Source organism: Delphinapterus leucas, chromosome 8 (genome assembly GCF_059928025.1).
Source record: "Delphinapterus leucas isolate spDelLeu-1000000601 "Yukka" chromosome 8, BTC_Dleu_Yukka2, whole genome shotgun sequence".
Classification (NCBI taxonomy): Eukaryota; Metazoa; Chordata; class Mammalia; order Artiodactyla; family Monodontidae; genus Delphinapterus; species Delphinapterus leucas.
The window spans coordinates 44825511-44843031 of record NC_143136.1 but is presented as its reverse complement, the minus strand read 5'-3'; positions in this window follow the sequence as shown (position 1 = coordinate 44843031).

Genomic DNA, 17521 nt, shown 5'->3' with positions numbered 1-17521 from the left:
GGGAACCAGCACTGTAGGAGGAAGGATTCACCTTGCATCTTAGGTAACTGCAGGAGTGAATGCATATGCTAAAAATACATTTGATAACTTAAAAAAAAAGGAGGTAGGGGAAAGTCTAAATTGCATTTTCCCTAAAGGAAAGAGCCGGTCATGAAACTATAGAGACGTGAGGTTTTCATGGCAAAAGGGGAACTGTGGTTCACGCCGCCCAAGGGTATGTTTTCAGTTGCTTTCCCTGCATTACCGAAGGATTGACTTTCTGACTTAGGACGTCTTTTCCATCTAAACTGTCAAAACATACGGGTTCAATTCATGGTGTCAGCAGAAAACGAAATCCAAACTATTTTTCTTCTCTTACTATTAAGAGCTGAGCCAGCTGTTCTCATGTGCCCACTTCGGCAGGGAAACTGGAAACAAGTGTGTGGGAAAAAAGGACTGGTGTCAAGGTTCACACAGGCCTGCAGAGGCCATCGTGCTTTCAAGTTGCATTGATTCCCACGTTAATACTGGAAACCTCCCTAAATGATTTAAACTGAAAAAAAGAGTTTGGATTTTACATGATTCTTTGACCTCTATCTAGGGAAAAGAATAAACATTAAATCAGTTCTACATGACATTTCATTTCTTGTTGTAAACACTGGCAGAGCAATTTACCAAAAAAAAAGCATAGCTAACAGGTTTCTTTCTTCCCTTCCTTCCTTCCCTCACTTCTTCCTTCCCTTCTTCCTTTCTTTCTTCTTAACAAACAGGGACCCAAACAATAAATTTGTTTTCCAATACCCATGTATTGGCTATGAAGTTAGTTAAGAAAGATGAAACTGACAAAACGTTTTTTTCCCCTAAATACTGAACTCCAGTCAGTGACTGAGTTGTTTTCCGTTCGGGGCGTGTTTGTTTTCGACCAGTGTGAGTCTGCAGTCTTTAGGACTGATATCTGGCACACATCACTGGAGGTGTTAGATAGTGAGAGTCCCGAGCCTGTAGAAGGCTGAAGCGTGCAAGGCCAGGGTCTCCTCTCTGCTCTCCACCAGCCAGCTCCACTTCCTGCAATTCTTTTCTAATGTGCTTCTTTGTTGTTCTGTAAGTGTTGACCAAAACTGTCAAGATTGTTTGCTATCTCAAATCCCAAAATATCCATGACCTTAAACAGAACATACATGATTTCTAAAAGGGGAATGGTAGCATTGATGGCAAACTTTTTTATACAGTCTTTTCCTCCCAGGGAATCAGAGCTACCTTGAAAGAACAACTCAACAAAAAATGTTATGGTTTACTGGGGAGTCAGATAATTATAATTTGAATAAGACCCAGTTAAATCAACCAGCTGACAGATATCAAGTTCACAACTTCTAGGCTGAATTAGAAATTAGATTTCTACCTTCCCTTCCCCTCTCCCCCAATAATAAAATGATCCAATAATAAAATGAGAAACTTATAAACGTTTATCACCTCAAGCAAAATCTCAAGGATAGTTTAAACTTTTACCAGAAAAGGCAGACAAATCTGATGTGCGAAAGATGAGGCTGCTGCCCACTTAGAAATAAAATAAGGTATCAAACCAGGAGCTGGCCCTAGAAAAGATTTTGAAATGTGCATATTTTGTGTGCTTATTTCCCCAGTGTTTCCGGTCTGCACTTTCCAGCCTCTTAATAGCAGCCCTTCCCCCTTGCCCAGCTGCTGCGTGGTATGCACCAGTTTCCTGCACACCACTCAGCCCTCTCCAGAGCTACACTCAAGTAGGGACCATGGAAGAAGGTTTCAGCCAGTGTTTCACCACTGGGTCAGTTTGAGTAAAGTTGTTAATCTCATGAAGTGTGTTTTGAAGATAAGAGTCATATCTAATTTAATTACGGAATAAAAGACTTTTCTTTGTTAAAAAAAACTTCAGGCCTCGTTGTCCAGGTTTGGGATTGTGGTGGAGGTGCGGGCAGACAACTCCCTATACATCTCTCCAGACTGACTTCTGTGGGAAAGTGCTTCCAGAAACCCAGAGAGTCACCTTGGAGGACTGAAATCCCTCCTTCAATTCACTGCAAAGCCACTTAGTGTCTGGAAAGCACAGAATGTTCTTCTTCACACCAACATTTTAATAAAAATATAACTTTAAATCATCTGTTGGATTGTGTTAGATGTGAAATGTAAAGATTATCCTCAGAATACAAGGCACTCACTCAACAGCAGGAAATCACCTGCAGGGTGGCTTTTTCCATCAATTAGCAGGGTGTCTATTGTCCCAAGGAGAAATTTGATGAAGAACAAGGAACTTGGCACCAAACTGCCTGGGTTCAAATCCCAGCACCATGACTTAATAGTGTGTAAACCAGATTGGGTTACTTTACCCCTCTGACCTTCAGTTTCTTCATGTCATAGGGTTACTGTGAGGATTAAATAGGCTAGTCTAGAACAAAGACAGGGACTTAGTAAATGTTATTTATTAGCTAGTACAATTACTGTGCTTAGTTTTAACAGGCAATGAATAAACAATAGAGTATTTGTTATTTCAATTTTAATGAGACATATATATTCACCAAATCTATCAGTGTTCTCTGGGTACAAACACTATAAATCTACTCTGGCTAACAAAAGGAAGTTTTTTGGAACTGGGAACAAATTGGAAGTCACAGGATAGCTCACAAAATAGAAGGAAAGTTGAAGAGCCAGGTCTCAAGAAGGACAGACCCACACTGTTATGGAGATTTAGGTACCTGGGAACCAGATGACAGTCTCTTCAGAGCCCTGACCTTGGGATGAATGAATCACAAGTCATTATTTCAGATGGTGTGTTACTCATTTAAGATTCAGATTCCAGAGCAACTATTGGCCCAGTTGGGATCATGTGCCATCCCCTGCCTAGGAAACAATGGGACATTCTAATTAAGACTCCCATTAAGACTCCAAGGGAAAGTAAGTAAAATCAGAGTACTGTTACCAGGTGGAGAGATGCATGCTGGGCAGGCAAAGAGGACGGATATCCATCATTTTACCATCTGGTTATATTCAAAAGTCTTTTATACAATGGTTAGTTGGCATCTGCCTACATTTTGCAACAGATACCAAGATATGTGTGATGAAGTCCTCTGGCTGGCCCCCAAAGGAAGCCAGTTTAACTTACAATGTGCCAGAAACATTAATAATATTCTTTAGTCAAAGCTCCCCAAGGATTCTTAAGCCCGACCTTAAAATCTAAGCCCTTCCCTTTCAAACCTATGTAAGGGAATAAAGACACAGACCTACTGGAGAATGGACTTGAGGATATGGGGAGGGGGAAGGGTGAGCTGTGACAAAGCGAGAGAGTGGCATGGACATATATACACTACCAAACGTAAGGTAGATAGCTATTGGGAAGCAGCTGCATAGCACAGGGAGATCAGCTCGGTGCTTTGTGACCACCTAGAGGGGTGGGATAGGGAGGGTGGGAGGGAGGGAGACGCAAGAGGGAAGAGATATGGGAACATATGTATATGTATAACTGATTCACTTTGTTATAAAGCAGAAACTAACACACCATTGTAAAGCAATTATACCCCAATAAAGATGTTAAAAAAAAAACAACACCTATGTAAGTATGGAGGAAAACAGGCTTAGGAGCACATGGACCATCTGAAGGTCCTGGGGGCTAGCCATATTAATTCCATATTGATGTAGCGAGGAAATAATACCCCCAAAAAGGGGTAGGCAGGGCCTGGATTCTGTGGCTCATTGGAAATAGCAATAGGTGCTTCCAAAGGGATATAAAGTTTTCAAAAAGTTGAAACCTGACTCATACGAATAAAAAATTAGTATGTTTCAAAGGTTTTATTCAATGCATTAATTAATGAGAGAATGAGGAAAATGGTAAAACTGGTACACAGAGCATTTTGAGGATTAGAATATGATTTCTATGTTAAATATTAAACTGGTGAATATTTTACTGAAAAATGACATTATAATCACCATAATCACTGGATTGCCTTTTACACCAGACAAAAATCATTTGCATTTCTACTGGAAACAAATCTATAAATTATCATGTAACTTCCTAAAGTCTGAGCCTTTAATCAATAGAATAGTGAGCCTCAAATACAGGTGCATGCCTCAGAGATAACTGAAGAATCCTTGATGTGGACAAGGGCTGGAGGAGGAGACATGCTGCACTCTCTTGGCTTTGTTTCCAAGCCCTGGATAATTTTTTTTTAAACAAGAGGATGTCAGCAGGGAATGCAAGAATTCAGTGGCAAGGAAAGTGCTCTGACTGCGAGGGTATCACAGGTAGAAGAGGTCTCTGGCCAGCGTCAGGGAATAAGAGGAGAGGCCTTGCTTTATACAAGGAGTTCCCATGTCAGGTGTTCTTGAAGAAAAAACCCATAATTAACACTTACAGTGGTGACAAGTCGTGGTGGGTACTGCATGAATAAAGAAGACCACCAAAAGGTTTGTGTGGATTACATACTAGAATAATTGTATTATTAAAATGTTTTGTTTGATTAAATACCCTTATTGTCTATCTGATGCTACACAAATTTTTACTGTCTACTAATTAATTATTTAGGCTTCTGTTCCTTTCTGGATGTAGAAAGCATTTTTCTTTCTCAGCTCCTTAGTTTTTGAAATTCCCAAAAATCAATCTTTTGTCTTTTAAGTCCTATAACTGAAGGACAAAGCAGCAGAATTCCAACAATATCTGTTTTAAAACTACCATTATAAGTTTATTATCCTAGAACTGAAATGTCTTCATTTTTAGGAAGTCATATTTCTCAGGACATCAAAATGGAATGGATTTTTATTTTCTAGAATTGCTTTCTTCTGCTACTCTCTGACACAGGGAATGCATTAGATGACCTCTAGTATCCCTTTATATTATTGCAGTCCCAGGATTCTATAGTTACTAGATTTCCCAATAGTCATATAACACATTTCAGTGCCAGATCATTAAAACTATACATTGTGGCAGATTCTAACAATTCATCTTTTAAATTTCCTGATATCAACACATTTAAAATATAAAATACGTGCTAAGAACATTTACCATACTTTGCCAACTAAATTACAGGTACCTTAAGAGCTGGGATCCTGTCATCTTGTGCAAATATAAGTCTAACATGGTGCTTAGCATATCATAGATGCTCAATAATTATTTTTAAGTGAATCAATGAATATTGTTAAGTTAAATATCCAGAGGTAGAGATTCTGATTAGAAAAAGTAAAATTATTGTGTTGGTCTCCAACACAATAATTGAAAATCACTCTGTGAGAGTATCGACAAACTGCACATTTAAAAAATTATCTTTTCCCATTTAAGAATAGTTTATATTTTAGAATATGTAAAAGAAAAGACAGAAAATAGAATCCTTTGCTATTAATTGCTACATCACAGGTAAAGCAACAACTCAAATATTATCTATCTATCTATATGTATGTAACTGAATCACTTTGCTGTACATCTGAAACTAACACAACATTGAAATTAACTATATTTCAATAAAAATTTTTAAAAGAAAAAATAAAATAAAGTAGATAAACAGCAAGGTCCTACTGTATAGCATGGGGAACTATATTCACTATCTTGTAATAACCTATAATGGAAAAGAACATGAAAAAACTAACACAATATTGCGTTAGTTTCTGCTATACACCAGAAACTAACACAATATTGTAAACTAACTATACTTCAATAAATAAATTAACTTTAAAAATATTGATAAGGGGCTTCCCTGGTGGCACAGTGATTGAGAGTCCGCCTGCCGATGCAGGGGACACGGGTTCATGCCCCAGTCCGGGAGAATCCCACGTGCCGCGGAGCGGCTGGTCCCGTGAGCCATGGCCGCTGAGCCTGCACTTCCGGAGACTGTGCTCCACAACGGAAGAGGCCACAACAGTGAGAGGCCCGCGTACCGCAAAAAAAAAAAAAAAAAAAAAATATTGGTAAGATCAGAAGTCTATATAGTAATCTTTTCCAAGATGTTTCTTCAGCATCTTTTGGAGCATCTAAATTATTTTTTGCTGTGTTCGTACCTCATTTCCTTCTGATCATTATCTGCAACTACCACAAAATGATGAAGCTTTTTGTGTTTCTGTTTTGTTGTTTTTTTGCCAAAAAGCAGTAAATAATTAATTTCCAACCTTCTGGGTCACAGTTTTTGGGGAAAACATTATTCTCCTCTTCTAAAGCTATCTAAGTTCTGTTTCAATGTGTTTTCAAATGTGTGTCTTTTGGAGAGCCCTTTCAAAATGAAAAGCAGATGGTGAAAAAAGTTCTTTGTCTGAGACCAAACTGTAAAACTGCTGGAAATCTAACTGCGGTTAGGTAAAATAATAACATTTCATGTTAAAAGCTGACTCTCAGGAAAATAATTCCATTTTGTTTGGAAAACACTGTCAGAATTCATACTGATGGGCTCAGGCAGTATAATTGTTAACTATCTCTTTTCTTGCTTTTGCAAGAGGTCATAGAGCATGAAATTGGAAAAAAAATACATTTTTGGTTCTACAGAAAAGTTACTAATCCATTCATCCAATAAATGCTACTTCCATCTTCTCAGACACTGTTCCAGGTGCTGGTGATAATTAGTGAACTAGATACACACAAGTTCCCAGCCCTGAAGACTTTATAGTCTCATAGCTGAGACAGACAATAAACAAGTAAACAAATAAATCAAAAATAGAATTACAGATTTTGGTAAATAACATGAAGGAAATAAACGGGTTCATAATAAGTAGTACTAGGGAGAGGGAACCACTTTAGATAGGTTCATCAGGAAAATCCTCTCTGGACAGCTATATTGATCAGAACTCTGTGTGTTCTAATAACAACTCCAAAAACAAACAAACAAACAAACCAAAAAACAAAACAACACAAAAAACTGGCTTAAACAATAAAAAGAATGTAATGACTTGTCTAGGTAAAGGTCTAATTTCCTGCAGAGTTTGGTCTAGCAGCTCAAAGTCCTTCCAGAGGATTTTCAGCCTGCCATTCATCTGTGCTTTCCTCACTGATGAAGTCATCCAGAGGTTCCACACAATCGCTGCTCTATACTCCTTACCCCAGCACCCCCCTCCCTCACGAATACACAAATATGCCCCCATTCATGAGCATAACTACCGTTCAACCGTTCAAGAATCTAGGGAAAGAGGGAGGTCTCTTCGAAAAGCTCTCAGTCAATAGAAAGGAACTTTTTTTTCTCAGAAACCCTAATAAATGTCTTCTCACATCTCCTTGGCTCTGAGTGGGTTACAGGCCCATCCCTAAACCCATCACTGTGGCTAGGGTAATGGAATATGCTTACTGACTTAAGCCAATTGGGACCACACCTGGAGCTGGACATGGGGTCCATCCCACCTAAACCACAAGCTTAAAAGTGGAGTAAGGGTGGAACTCCAGAGGAAAATTGGGTCACTCTTTTACCAAAAGAGGGATGGATGGATGTTGGGTGCAGAACAACAGATGCCTCTATAAGGAGGTGAGATTCAAGCTGAAAGCTTAAGAAGCCAGCCATGTGATAAGTCAATGAAGCAGGATTCCATGCACTGAGAATAGCAAGTGAAAAGATCCAAGACAGAAGAGAAAGTGGCATGTCAAAGCACAGAAAAGTATAGGTATTTATAAGATAGACAAGCTATGATAATTTAATCAAGAACTCGTCTAACCACAAAAGATAACTGCATTGAGTCTGCTTTCCCATAATCAGATATTGTCCCTCATATAGTAAATAGCTTCACATGAGCCATTTTAATAATATAATATGGCATAAAATGTCACACAGCGTATAGCTAAATAATTCTATATAAATTCCATATTTGAGAGTTATTCAGGCAAAATTAGGGTATATCTGAGTGAGAAAAATCTCGAGTTACTTGGTTAAGATTTGTTTGAATTATGGGGATAGCAGTAGCAAATCCAATTGCTCTTCTAATACATGTAGTAAACTGAGAATAAACTACTGTAGTAAACTATCTCAAGTCTCTCTTTAAATCTATTGAAGCTCAATGGAAAGAGCTGCACTAAATTTGACATCAGATGGGGCCTCAATTCAGCTCAGCCACTTAGTGGTTGTTTAAGTCTGAGCAAGTTGCTTAAACCTTCAGAGCCTCGTTTTGATCATCTGTAAAGTGGTGTGCTAATACCCACCCTTCAGAAGTATTCTGAGACTAACACATAATGCACACGATAGCATCTGGCACAATATGCTCAATAAATGTGATAGTTTCCTCTTCTTCCTTCCTTTGGAAACCTTAAGTTGAAATAATAGTCACTGAGTAAAGAAAAACTAAATTAAGCAAAATGTATTTCTTCTGGCAAGAAGACATTAATTATAGAATAGTTTTAAAAACAACTTAGCTCTCGGGGCGCATACTGATGAATTTCCCAAGAAACAATGTACAAATACTTGACTCTACCAATTTTTAGAATTCAGTTGTACTAGTGTAATTGGTGCTGAGATTTATTAAGTCCTTAATGACCCATACCTCAAAGCAGAGACCCACAGACATAGAAAACAAACTTATGGTTACCAAAGGTGAAAGGATAGGGGGAGGGATAAATTAGGAGGTTGGGATTAACATATACACACTATTATACATAAAATAGATAACCAGCAAGGACCTACTGTATAGCACAGGGAACTCTACTCAATATTTTGTAATAACCTATAAGGGAAAAGAACCTGAAAAAGAATATATATATATATATATATATATATATATATATATCACTGAATCACTGTGCTATATACCTGAAACTAACACAACACTGTAAATCAATTATACTTCAATGTTTTTAAAATTCCTATAACCTGAATTACTTTCTGCAATGATAACAATAAAAAAAAACACAGATAAATGAGATAACAGTGGATAACAGAAAAAAAATTGTATTAACTTATGTACTTTTTGGAAGAAACAGAGTTTCGTAGAAATATGCCACCTCAAAGCTCTAAGGGAGATTATTGGGAGTGAAGTGTTCAAAGAAGGCAGGCGAATGCCTTCAGTGGGCTGTTGGAAATACATAACTTCTAGATCTCGGTTCAGCAGCCCTCCTTCCCAACCCAACCCCGCGCCAAGCCTTCTGAGAACCAGCCTTCACTGGAAGCCTCTGGAAAGGCAGGATGAGAGAAAGGAAAATAGAGAAAGGAAGAAGCAAGGAAGGAGCATCTCTATCTCTTCCCATGAGCCTAGAAAACTGCCCTTCCATTGCTGCTTCTGGCCAAGCCACTCTCTGTTTCCATTTAGGCCTCCTGAAGAGAAGGAGGGCTCTATTTTTTTCCTTCATTTAAAAAAAAATTACATTAGAAATATATCTCCCATACACGTCCACCAGAAGAAGTGTATCAAGTAGAAAGTTAAAGTCCCACCTAATCTTACCTCCCAGAAAAATCTATTTGCGGCAGGACTTTTTGGTCTTTTTACTATGATTATCATAAAAAGATAGATGATAGGTAGATAGAATAGATATAAAATATGTAGTTATAAGGAGATCAAACTGTCCTATAGCCTACATTTTTTTCACTTAGGAAAGCAAAGATAGTCTTCTATATCAATATTCATTCATTAATTCATTCATTTAACAAAAATTTATTGAGCTACTACACACTAGATGCTGTTCTGGGCACTTGGGATAACATACATTTAGATGACGAAATCATCATGTCTAATAAAAGGAATTTTTCTAATTCAAACTGATGACTTAACTATGCCTTATGTAAACTTTGTTTTGTTGACTTCAGGGACTCGAATATTCTCACTTGATATGGGCCAGTACAGTTTAGAAAAGAAAGACTTCCTCAGAGGTCCAAGTGTCAAACAGGAATCTAACAAAACCACTGTCATTACACCCTCAGAAACAGTTTTATATTCTTGCATGTCCCACTTCCAAGATCAAATTGATCCTGTGTTGTTACCACTTTCCCCTAACTGTAGGGTCGGGGGGTAGACAGGGCAGATCCATTGTAGCACGCTCAGCTCAAAGACCTTATTTGTCATAGGATTTCCTGGTCCACCTCTGAATTCTAGAGACAAATAGGAGAGGAAGCACAGTACAAATTAAAACACGTAACTTCAGAGCTAGAGAAGATATAAAAACTCAGGTAGTTCCTGTCTTTCATTTTCTTTTTTTTTTTTTCTTCACCGACCGACCCGACGGGCCGCCCGGGGCGGCAGCGCCCCCCGCGCGCACAGCACACGCACGCGCGCGCGCGCCAGGTGCCAACTCCCGGTCGCCTCCCCTCCCCCCCTTCCTTTTCCCGCCCCGCGCCGCACGGGTGGGGAGACTCGTCCGCGAGCCGGCGACTGGTCGGCCGCCGCGCTCTCGGAACCACGTTAATGATCCTCCCGCAGGTTCACGTACGGAAACCTTGTTACGACTTTTACTTCCTCTAGATAGTCAAGTTCGACCGTCTTCTCAGCGCTCCGCCAGGGCCGTGGGCCGACCCCGGCGGGGCCGATCCGAGGGCCTCACTAAACCATCCAGTCGGTATAAGGAGACCCACAAATGACGCCAGAGATACTGACAATCTGCATTCATTTAAATTGAGTACTTGGCTTATATTAAATTATTGAATCATATTTCCTCACTTGCCTTTATGCTTGAGATTACAGAGCAAGATAATGGAGACAGCCTCTAGCAGTCCTAACTAGATCCCCCTCTTACACAAGCTATTCGATGGTGGAGTCAGGACTTAAACCCAGACAATCCAACCCCAGAGACAGAGCTCTTAATTACAACCTTCTATTACCACTTAAAAATGGTGACCTTTGCAAATTTCACCTCCCTAAATCTGTTTCCATACCCCACCCCATATCCCTCGTGGGGTTTTTGTAATTATTGAGCAGGCATGTATAGTACTTTATCTAGAACTTTAAAGAATCTGAGATTTCACCCTACTTCCAAGCCAAGAAGTTAGTCATGGATGGCAGCAGAAGACATGAGACTCCTGAGTCAGAGCAATGAACGGTTTATTTCTCACAGCAACAGCAGTGACAGAATATCAGCATTAGCAAAAGTTCCCTCAGCTCTATTTCTGCAGGGTAATGCAAAGAAGACAAGGTGTCACCCACATATGCAATGGGCTGTGTTACAGAAGAGAAACCTCAAGTACAGTGAACTCAACTATTTTATGATGGTCAATAAACCTGATTTCTGCTCAGGTTTTTGTATGAACATTTGCTTCCATTTCTCTCAGGTTAAGACCTAGAAGTAGGAGTGCTGGATCACGTGGAAGGTGTATGTACAAATACCCTTGAAGACAGTCAGGAACGAAGGCAGGCAGTGCCTCTGCTTGTAAGACCTGCACAAACTTGAGAGACCAGTTAGATGGTATACAGTGTTTAATAAAGCATATTCATTATTATCAAAAACATTATTGCCTGAGACCAGCTCTAGACAAGCTACTAGGTCATTTATTTATTCCAGGGAAAGAATCAAGGATCCTGAAGGGTTGTTACTTCCTACCTGCTTCCATTCCTCTAAGTTTAAAGCATCATTCTAATGGGAGATATCCATTTTGGGTAGAAAATAAAATCTTCTAGGACATCACAGATAGAGAGTCAATAGGTAATACTTTGTTGATAGTGGCTGCTTTCCTGACACTTAACTTCTATAATATTTCCCCACATAGAACTATTTAGTCAAGTGAAAAAGTTGAGGATGTCTATGATTACAAGTTACAAGCTTCACCTCAAGCCATACTAATAATCTTCTGTTCCCAAGTACCTGTAGACAGCAAGCTTCTGTTCGTGCCCGTGAAGCTCCAGCCTACTCGTGACCTTCCATTTCTGCTCTACAAGTTTTGGGCATGCTTAGCCAGTCCCTAGAGTTGTGTAAACCAATTTCTTACAAAAGTCCATGTATAGGCATATCCACATCCGTACATAAACATACACCCTACTAGTTATGCTTCTCTGGCCAAACCCTGAATGATGCATAATTTAGTACCAGAAATGGTTTCAGGGGAACAGAATTTAAGGATGGGTTCTCTGAATCAGTCCTGGGTTTTCCGGAATTGGTTCTCTAATATGATTAGGTTTAAAGGCGCTAATGATCCTGCTTCCAGTGGTAAAGTGGGCATGGGGAAAGGAGAGGGCCAGGTAATTGGGCTGTTCAAGGTATGAGTTGGAAACTGGACTTTCAACTTTTCACACAGACGTTCAACCAGTTCCTCTGTACCAGATTCACACCTCACCTCACGTTGTTCCTCCTCTGGTGCCCGCAAATCCTGAGTCTATTGAGGTTTACAGAGTGAAGACCTCCCTGCAGGCCCCTAATCTGGTAACTCTCCCACTCTGTTAAGTCAGTTACCGTTCCCCTATCTGATTTCCATCTCCAAAAACTGGCGAAATCTCTTGTATCTTCTTCCACTCTCAATAGCCTCTTATTATTCATTTACTTTTAGTGTCATTTGGGAAGACAAAAAAGTTAAAATGTGCATTCCATCAATGGTGTTTAAGTGGAACCCCAAATTCTTATTTTAGGTGTATGTCAAGACTAGATCCATTTTCTCATCAACATTAGAAAGTATTTATACAGAGATGTGAGGTTTTAACCACATTTCCAGTTGCTTGCTTGTTGTGCATGTTGCAGTTACTAGGTGACTGAAGGATTATGCTATTGTGCATTGAAATTACTCCTGTTGGATGGCTTCCTTGTATGTTTTGTGAAGGAAATTAATTCAAAATAGACCCCAGAGCTGACTAGAGAGCAAGGCAGACCCACACCCAGAGCCTCAAAAGGTCAGAGTGCCACGCATGAACTCTGCGGAAATCTGATGTGGAAAGTGTGTTTGTCACGTGGTGAAGGACGGGGAGAGCTCTAGCGGGTCAGTGAGGTTGGCCTGAGGGAACTTAGCACTGCTTCCAAGAGACGGGGACACGAAATTCAATTGGACTGCTCCTCCACTTTTTTAAGGTGGTATTGTCGCTAATGGCAAAATGACAGTAATTTTAAGGTAGGAGGTGACTATATTTTTCCTCTGATGTGTATGTTAGAATTTTTCCATAATAAAAATTAAAATAATTTTAATAACAATTAAAAGATGATGTGTGCCTGCTGATGAGAGGGAGACAGAGCCAACTGGCCATTGTTTTAACTTGGGAAAAATATAAAACCTGAAGAAAAGTTGCATGAATATATATCCAAGACCCAGATTTGCCCTCTTTTAACCATTTGTCTCTTGGACTCCCTTGCTCACTCATACTCGCTTTCTCTTTCTCTGTCCAGATAGATGGATAGAGAAATAGATTTTAAGGGTAGGTTGCAAATATCACACCCTTTTACCTATAAATACTAGAGTTTCCATCTGGTTAAAAACAAAAGATATTCTCTTACATATACATAGTTCACATAAACTACAATAAATTTAACGTTGCTACAGAATTTTATCTATTCTTTTTATTAAAATCTTGTCAATGTGCACAATAATGACCACGAAGGTATTTTCTTTGTCATCCAGAACAAAACTGTCAGAATCGTGGATCAGCCACCGTCCTGGGTCACCCCATTCCATGAGCCCCTGTGTCCCCAGTCAGGCCCTGCAGCACAGGTGAAGGAAGCCGGGTGCCTCAGGCCACCCTCCCCACCACCCCAGGCTTTGTCTTTAGGGATGTATTTCATTGAGTCAGCAAGAAAGCCTTCCCTCTCCTCTGAGAAGGAAAATTTCTATCCAAGAAATGTTTCTGTACAATTAGAGAAAATTAATTATTCCACATGCTACCACATCCCCTGAAGAGGATGTGGTGCCTGGTCTCTGTTTCTCGTAACCGAGGATCTTTATTCCTTCTAAACATATTTGCTCTTCTAGTAGCCAAGTTCTCTCTTCTGTTGGTGTTATGTTTGGGGTTTTGTTTAGGGAATCTCAGAAGTTTGGGCTTTGAGGAAGTTAGGAGTCTGCTTCAGCCCTTACTGAGTCCTGTTTTGGCCTCTCAAAGGTGACCAGGGTCTGGGAAGGAGGCTGACCTTGGCTTGGCTCTCCCTGCCAGTTCAGAGGTATGTAGACAGAGAGCAGAAAGCAGGGAGGCTGCTGGGTCTTGTTCACCCACCTGGATCAAATGAAAAGAAACTAGTTCTCAGTGGCCCTGTTCACAAGTGAAAGACCTTCCCTTCTTCCCTCATAGCAGAGAAGGTAAAAAGAGCTCAGTGTGAGAGATACATGTGTGTGAGTATATGCATGGTAACCTTGGCTACCTGACTGTAGGATTCTCTGTACTCAGGGTGGAATGAGCGTGGTAAAACCATATCCATATCTCCTTTCCTCTCTCTGTCAGGAGGAGGCCAAAGAAAGGGACCAACAGTCTGGGAGGCAAAAAAGAAGACTCGGACAAGCAATCTGTGTATAGTTTCATATAGTACTCAGCTCACATTTCACCACTGGAGTGTGAACTGGACTCCAAGACTGATACATAAAATTGACTCCTGGCCTGGGCCGGCTCTCCCCACCTCCTCTCAACTCCCCCACCGCACACCAAGTCAGCCCAGCTCTGAAGTGGGTCAGGACAGGACATTCTTCCTGAAAACTGTGGCTTCTGCATTTTAGAGAAGGTCTCCAGTATCACTGGGCCCAGAGCTACGTACACACCTGGCAGGGGGTTTGTGTGGTGGGCAGTACTGCTATGTTAGATTTGGGGAGGGCTCAGGGCCCAGCCTAAAATTAAGGTAAATTCACTTAAGATTCTGTCAAGTCTGTAGTGTTAATCTGCCTGGGAGGCAAACTTTAAACATGACAAATAGGACTCCCTCTGAAATGGGCACCCTAGAGAAGGAAAGCCCCTCCCAGCGGAAGCTGTTCAAGATGCCCGATTTGATGCCACATTGCTAGGTGAGAGTATTACTCTGCAGAAGTGTTCATGATACAGCCTCTCTACCTGGGGGAAAATGAGGCAGAGAGTGAAAAAATGGTTTGGAATTTAGTAAATAAGGAGGAAGGAAGAAGAATAAAAAGAAAATAATCCAGCTGGTCAGAGGAATGGGAATGTTCCCATTATCCCCAGTCACGTCCCTCCCCATACACACACAACCGGAGCCAGGTCCCACCTCCTTGAGTCTCATCAGGCACTGTGAGCATTCTGATGCCATTCTGGAGGAAATGTACAAGGGTCTTATCTTTGATCACAAAATAATGTATATAGGAATATCATCAGGCATGGCATGGCCCTCTCTTCTCTCTGGGGAAGGTGACCTCAATGTGTTCCTTCCAGCTACACTTGACGACAATGTGCAGGGCATGCACAGTTTGATCACCAGGGTTGAGGCACTGCCTGGTGATTTTCAAGCTCTTGGTCAATCTCTGGTAGATCTCCAGAGACACCTACAATTCATGCAGGACTGGGGAGTCCTACTCCTTGCTCCCAGGGTTCAGTGGTTATAAGGTTGCCTTGGACCCCAGTTCAATGCTTTGAAGCCAAAGTAGTCAAAGATACCAAGCAAATCCTCATTTTAATGCATATCCATGTCATCTGGATCAAAGCCACAGAATTCCAAAGGGACTGTCTTCAGGCAAAGAAGATATCAAACGGATGGAACCTTAAAGAAGGAGGCGAAGGTAACTTGTGGGGCCAATGAAAGGTAAAGTCAAAGGATCCCCTTAAGCCACCTGATGTACCACCACCAAAGTGCGGGCCTGGGGCGAGGAGATGGGGCAAAGTGCATCATCCTGTCTCCATCCCAGTCTCATCACCCTGCCCAAGCTCCCAATTCATGGGCCTAGAATAGCAACCTTTATCTTTCACAGAGAGAGCCAGTCTCAGAGAGGAAGTAAAGCCTACAGATAGCAAGATTAATTCCAACTCTTAATAATATAGCAAATAATACTGCACATCCCTCATTTTATTTGATTCTCATAATCTGAAGTTCAGAGAGACTGAATTACCTAATAAGTGAAAAATCTAGTACTAGAGAAACTCAGATGTGACTGACAGTCTTGGAATCTTTGCCATGGACCCACAGACCCTAACGAAGGGCTGAATGACTGGTCTGGGGACACATCCAAAGTCATCCCTAGTCCCCAGATTTTTTCTTATCTCTAGAGATACACAGGAGATGAAGCAATCAGACAGGGCTGAAAAACACGGGAGGCTAGTAAGGAAGGATTCCCTAATCCTACTCTGCTTCTAGCACTGTTTCTCCTTTCCAGGGTCCATCCCATATGAGAAAACAGGAGGGCAAAACTCATTAGCTGAATATTGGTGGGAGAGATGAGGAGCCATTTCTCTTTTGAAATAAAGTTTTCAAATGCTTCATACTCACCTAGGGCTCATAGTGTTGCTTAATTCCAAGGGTCATGGTTCACTTTATATAGAGTTGCACTCCAGGAGGTGATATTGACATAGAATATGATGGGAATGGGGCTCCCTGGAGTTCAGGATCCCAAACCTGACATCCCACACCTAATACGAAGCCAATCAAAATGCATGAATGGGCTGGCAGCTTGGGATGAAGTGACTCTGGTCTACACATTTTGGGGGGTTGGTGTTTTAATGTTATTATTTGTCATAAATTTAATGGGCAAGAAGTAGTATGTTGGTGTTTTAATTTATAGTTTCCATAAGTTTATTAGCCATTTATATTTTTAATGAATTTCCTGTTCACTACCTTTGGCTTATTTTTTATAGGATTTCTTTCTTTCTTTCTTTCTTTCTTACTGTTGATTGGCAGAATTTTTAGAATTTTAAACTTTAGTCTCTTATATGTTTCAAATATTTTTCCCAGTGTTATTTGTAGTTTACCTTTGTTTTGGGGGTCCTTCACCATACAGAAATTTTACAATTTTATGTATCAAGTCCGCCAAACATTATCTTTTTGATATTGTTAAAAATTCAGATGGTTTTAAACACCAGACAGCTTAACAACAAATAAGTGGCCCAGGAGAGGACTGGGTGAACTAGAAAGCATTTTTTTAATAGTAAGAAGCATTACTTCTTTTAAAAATGGAGGAATCCTCTAGATTATGGATATGGCTGAGCTGATTTTCATGCTCTCTCTCCCAGAGCTCTGGCCAAGGTGCCATAGGCCTTGATGGAAGGGTATGTGCAGTCGTGCTGGGCTTGAGGATTCCTCAAAAGCACACAGAAGCTCTGGAAGGAACTTTAATGACTGAATCGTAGAAGATGTGACTTGCACAGGTTGAAAGTGGCCATTTCTCACCTGTCCACTTTGATGCAGAAGTACTAGTTCATCCAGCTTTGATGCTTGGATAGCAAGTAGTGCAACGTGAAGATATCTCGTCAGTAAATATCTCTAGAAACTGAGAAATTGCACTGAAATCCATTTGTGGTGATTATGAGTAAATACCTTAATTCTCCCTCTCTTGTACCCACTCTCCCACCCTTTGCCCAGCTCACCTGTACTCCCTCCAGTCTCATCTTAAAACTTCCTTTAATTTCCCTGACCTTTCCCTGTCCACCTCACTCACCCCTCATCTGCTTTGATGCTCTTCATATGTGCTTCCACAGCAAAATGCACTTTCCATATCGTAGCATTTATCACTTCAGAAGATAACTGGCTGCTTACCTGTCTACCTCTCTAACTACATCACACGCCACTTAAGGTAAAGACAGATGA